A 5,861-nucleotide genomic window follows, 5' to 3' on the forward strand; every position below is an offset into this window, starting at 1 on the left:
AGGAATCTTACTTTTTAAAATCATTTTGCTCTCCATGTCAATTACAAGCATCACTCTGAAGAAGAGTCAGCTCTCAATAAATATTGACCTAATGGTTTATTTGTTGATTCTTCATGTAGTATTTACATTTTCAAGGAGGAATAATCAACTATGTTTAAAAATTTGACATTACAATTACATACTTTGTTTCTGGTTTTACATAAGCTTTTTAATAGAGGAATGATGGAATGTTAGATCAGAAAGAGGTCTTGGAATTCATGTAATTCAGTAACAGAATTTTGCATAGGAGAAAATGAAAATCAAGAGAAATTAATCAATAATTAATAATTAATGACAGAACCAGTATTTCAGAGAGGCAGGCTCCGTTGAAAGGGGAATGTTTATGGGTTTGAGATCAAATGTGTATTAAACTCTGAATTAGCCACTTGGCTCTGGCTAAGACATTGACCTTTCCAGTCTTCAGTTTCTTCACCTGTAATACAAAGAGGATATTCAGGAAAGAGGATGTTCTTGTGATGATTAAACAAGTTAATATACAATAAAGTGTATATAATTGCACAAAGATATATAACAATAGTCACAACTAGTTATTCTTAGGATTCTTATTCGAGAACTCTTGATGCTGCCTCTGATTCCAACAGAAAACACTTAACCAAGACTCTGAATGACTATTTAATGCCACAACAGATAGGTGTGAATAGTCTTTCTGGTTTTAAAAAGGACCTTTGCAATTAAGTTATTAAGTGCTCCTGCAAATACCTACTAAGAAAACAACTGCGCATTTGATTTCTATCAATTCTCTCTTTTTTCCTTCAGTTTAATTTTCCAGCTTCAAGATTGTTAAATAGTACATGCTGTCTTGATTCTGACCTGCAAATAACAAGCTGTCATTTGTGAATTTCTTCCTAAATTAAAGATAATTAGAAGGGCTCATTTCTTGTGATTGTTTGGAAGAGAACTGGGACTAGAATATTCTTGGCTTATTATTTTGCCATTCTAAAATAATACTGACATTTGATTCTCATGCTAAGCTATTCTAAACACTTCTTAGCCATCAGAAATCTAATATGTGGGAGCTTTTGCTAACACATAAATGTTTAGGGTTGATATTCAGAGTTAAATCTTACTGTTGCTTAGTGGTAGACAGTGATAGTAAGGGGAAGAAAAAAAGAAGGCAGGAAGGGAGTACCCTTGTGTCTATACCTTTTCTTATCTGAATAATAAATTCAGGCATAAATTTTATACATGAATGCAGAAACTTTTCTCTTGGGTTCCTAAAGTCAGGCAACCCTGGTCTTCTAGATGTTGTTACAGCTATGACTTCTTCTTTCTTATTAAAGATAAGAATGATTGTACCTCACCACTGGAAGAGACTGCTCCTTCATGCTGGGCTCACCTTCACGTTTTATGTGACATTCTTAACAGTTTTACTTCTGCATGCAGCTACTTTTGCCATCAAGTCCAAAGCAAAGCCAAAGGATTAATAGTTCACAACACTTCCAACTACTCTGAAAGATGTATAGAATTGGTTTTAAATTAATGTCTCTAATTTTTAGAAAATTTTCTAGAGAATATAATTCACTTTCTTTTAATTACTCTTCAGTTTTAATTCTTTGCTACCGGGGCAAAATTTAGTCTAATTTTCTGCCATCTGAAGGTCTTGCAGGTGGCTACAGTCTTTATAAGGCTTCTGATCTCATTTGAACATGAACTTGCTGTAGTTCCTTAGTCAATATGTCTCCCAGTTCCTTCACTAACCAGTTTGTCTCCTTTTAGGTGCACGTCAGTTTTCCGGTGTTTCTCTAAAAAGGTGGAGGCTACAGACACACTATTTGAAGCCCTTGACCTCATGCTACTCATACATGAAATTAATGTTTCTATTTCTCTCTTTGCTGACTCTTTTTCCAGGGTTCCTTGTCTCTTTCTTGGCTTCTTCATTGCTTTCCTTTCCTACTGAATCTTCCTTCTTTTTGTTACTCTCCTAGAACCTAGAAAAAATTACATTAAGTAGTTTTTCTAGCTTGTTTTTAGTATGCTCCTTGTTAACTGTTAACTACATTTTCACAAAATAATCTATACTTTGTGGAATAAATGAATAAATTACAAAACTATCTGACTTAACAGAAGTTTCCAAGGGGAAAGTAAAAGTTCATATTCCCCGCTACTATCCTCCTGTTCTACTCCCTAAAGATAAGCACCATTAACAGTGTTTATCTTTATACTTAGAAAGTATATATGTATATATGTGTATGTATACATGTATATGTGTGTATATATATACATACTTTCATATATACATATATACTTTCTAAGTATAAATGTATATATACACACATATATGTGTGTATATACATACAGCTTATAAGATATATATCTTATATACAAGGCTACATATCTTAGCCTTGATATATTTTTATATGATATATTTATATAAACATATTTGTTTATTTATGTATATCATATAGATACATGCCAGATCTGTATTAGTCTGTTTTCACACTGCTATAAAGACATACCTGAGACTGGGTAACTGATAAAGAAAAGAGGTTTAATAGGCTCACAGTTCTGTGGGCTATACAGGCTTCCACTTCTGGGGAGGCCTCGGGAAACTTACAATCATGGTGAAGGTGAAGGGGAATCAAGCATGTCTTCACATGGCTGGCAGGAGAAAGAGAGAGAGCAAAGCGGGAGGTGCTACACAATTTCAAACAACCAGGTCTTGTGAGAACTCTATCACGAGAACAACAAGGGGGGAATTCTGCTCCTGTGATTCAATCACCTCCCACCAGGCCCCTCCTCTAACACGGGGAATTACAGTTCAACAAGAGACATGGGTGGGGACACAGAGCCAAACCATATCAAGGTGCAAATTGTGTGTGTGTGTGTCTGTTTATTTTCTTTCTTTTCTTTAAAACAGTGTCTCACTCCATCACCCAGACTGGAGTGCAGTGGTAAGATCATGGCTTATTGTAGTTTCTACCTCTTGTGCTCAAATGATCATCTTGCTTCAGCCTCCTGAGTAGCTGGGACCACAGGTGCATGCCACCATGCCCAGCTAGTTTTTCATTTTTTGTAAAGATGGAGTCTCACTATGTTTCCCAGGCTGGTCTCGAACTCCTGGCCTCAAGCAGTTCTCCCCTGGGCCTCCCAACATGTTGGGTTTACAGGAGTGAGCAAATATGCCTGGTCCCCAATTTCAAATAAGAGCCTCTAGTTGTGCAAATAACTAAGTTTAATTTTTATACATGAATTTAATTTTTTATGGAACTCCCATTATTCTGATTGCCTCTAAGTTCTGGGAGATCAAATAACATCAAGGAGATGGGGTCAGCTCATCTGTGTCACTGTCATATTTCTATATGGGCCTCTACCTGGTCACTTTTTGTTTGTTTCTTGGATAATCAGCATGGCCCTATCTGGTCATTTATTCTCCCCAGTTTTTTGCCTTATACTTGGACATTTGTTATTGAACACCAAAAGCCAAAAAATTGATTTTTAAAAAATAATCTTGTATATTTTTCTGCATTATCCTCTTCTGGAGACATAGAACTCACTAGCTGCTGCCTAAATGAAGATAAATGTCAGAGTAACAGCATGTATATGAAAAAATTGAATATATTATCCTAATCACTATATAAATATGTTAATTGAATATTTACTGGGAATTTCCTGTTTTTGTGGTATTTTGACTGAAGCCTGGAAGATGAGAATAATAGATTATAAAGTACCTGCACATTTTCAAGAGAGACAGAAAATCAAAGGGCTTGCTAAGAAGTGGCTAAATTAGTCTGTGGACATCCACCCCCCACCGCCACCACCCGTACCATCCAATCTATATACACAGAAAAGCAGAAATTTAAGATAATGTATTAAAGAAAGGTAATTTGTAGAAGTAAGGAGTGCTTTGGTCTTTTTTCTTCCCTATGCAGGTGTTGCCATTATTCCAGGGTAGGTAGGAGGAGACACCGAGAAAATCACTTAGAGAAATTTGGGGAGGTTCTTGCAAGGAAGCAGTGGCTTCTCACTATCCAGCTGGAGTCTTTTTGAGCTACTGAAACTCAGGGCCATTTCTGAGGATACAGGGATGGAGCACTGCAAGTTATTGGAAGAGCTTGAAATGCATCCTTTTTGTCTGAGGCCAGGAGCTGTAGGGAGAATGTCAATGACAGTTGCTTCAGAAGTCATGGTAGTGGGAGGTAAGAGGGAATACTGGAGCTGCTCAAGAGGCTGCAGACAGAGAGAGAAAGAGAAGAAGAAGAAGAAGAAGGAGAGAGAGAGAGAGAGAAAGGCAAGTCTACTTTTCCACCATTTCATGGAGCCTATAGGGCAAGGGGAAGCAATTAGGTTGAGCTGTCCTGATGAGACACTGCCCCAGGCTGCTGCCTTCTCCAGAGAAGAGATCCTAGGAGTGAGGAACTGTAAGGTGGGTAGGTCACTGGGGGCTGAGGCTAAGGGAAGAATCAAGAGGTCAGTCAGAGAGTACATCAGCCATGTAGGGAAACTATGAAATGATTCTTTTCCTCTAATCTCCATTCCAGTTGCACTGAGTGTGGAAGATTCCCCGAACCATAAAACCAGCAAGTTTTTATTAGTGATTTTCAAAAGGGGAGGGAGTGCACAAATAGGGTGTAGGTCACAGAGATCACATACTTCACAAGGTAATACAATATCACAAAGCAAATGGAGGCAGGGGGAGATCACAGGACCACTGGATGAGGAGAAATTAAAATTGCTAATGAAGTTTCGGGCACCCATTGTCTTACCAGGAAACAGGGTTTGAGAACAGATAACCTGTCTGACCATAATTTATTAGGTGGGAATTTTCTCATCCTAATAAGCCTGGGAGCACTATAGGAGACTCGGACTTATTCATCCCTTCGTCTTCGACCATAAAAGACAGGACGCCTTAAAAAGGGGCCATCTATAAGCCTACCTTCAGGGCGCATTCTCTTTCTCAGGGATGTTCCTTGCTGAGAAAAAGAATTCAGCGATATTTCTCCTATTTGCTTATGAAAGAGGAGAAATATAGCTCTGTTCCATCCAGCTCAGCGGAGGCCAGTTCAAAGTTGCCTCTCTTGTTTCCTGAACATTGCTGTTATCCTGTTCTTTTTTAAGATGCCCAAATTTCATATTGTTCAAACACACATGCTCTACAAACAATTTGTGCAGTTGATACAATCACAGGGTCCTGAGGTGACACTCATCCTCCTCAGTTTACAAAGGAGATGATGGGATTAAGAGATTAAAGTAAAGACAGGCATAGGAAAACACAAGGATATTCATTGGGGAAGTGATAAGTGTCCATGAAATCTTCACAATTTATGTTCTTCTGCTGCGGCTTCAGTCGGTCCCTCTGTTCGGGGTCCCTGACTTCCCGCAACAGTTGATTCTACCTGTTCTTTTTCTTTTTGAGACAGGATCTTTCTCTGTCACCCAGGCTAAAGTGCAATGGCATGACCGTAGCTCACTGTAACCTCAAACTCCTGGGCTCAGGGAATCCTCCTGCTTCAGCCTCCTGAGTAGCTAGGACTACTGGCACATGCCAACCACACCTGGCTAACTTATAAAAATATTTATTGTAGAGATGGGGTTGTGCCTTGGTGCCCAACTGGTCTCCAGCTCTTGGGCTCAAGTTTCCCTCCTGACTTGGCCTCCCAAGAGCTGGGATTATAGGCATGAACCACTGCACCTGGTTGTACATCTTGAATAGAGTGAGTAATGCCACAGTGAACATGGAAGTGTAAATATCTTATCAAGATACTGATTTTAACTCGTTTGAATAAATATTCAGAAGTGGAATTGCTGGATCATATGATAGTTCTTTTTTAATTTTCTGAGGAGCCTCCATACAATTTTTTAAG

General features: G+C 38.5%; 1 long non-coding RNA gene across 1 annotated transcript; it reads right to left on the minus strand.

Annotated features, from left to right (window-relative positions):
• Positions 1-330: 330 nt before the first annotated feature.
• LOC112624204 lies at positions 331-4,145 on the minus strand. The gene is made up of 4 exons (XR_003119363.1): positions 3,979-4,145; positions 2,615-2,658; positions 1,863-1,988; positions 331-472 (listed from the first exon to the last, which is right to left on the minus strand). It is a non-coding gene; the product is annotated as an uncharacterized LOC112624204 (long non-coding RNA).
• Between the last annotated feature and the right edge of the window lie 1,716 nt (positions 4,146-5,861).

This window comes from Theropithecus gelada, chromosome 5 (assembly GCF_003255815.1).
Source record: "Theropithecus gelada isolate Dixy chromosome 5, Tgel_1.0, whole genome shotgun sequence".
Classification (NCBI taxonomy): domain Eukaryota; kingdom Metazoa; phylum Chordata; class Mammalia; order Primates; family Cercopithecidae; genus Theropithecus; species Theropithecus gelada.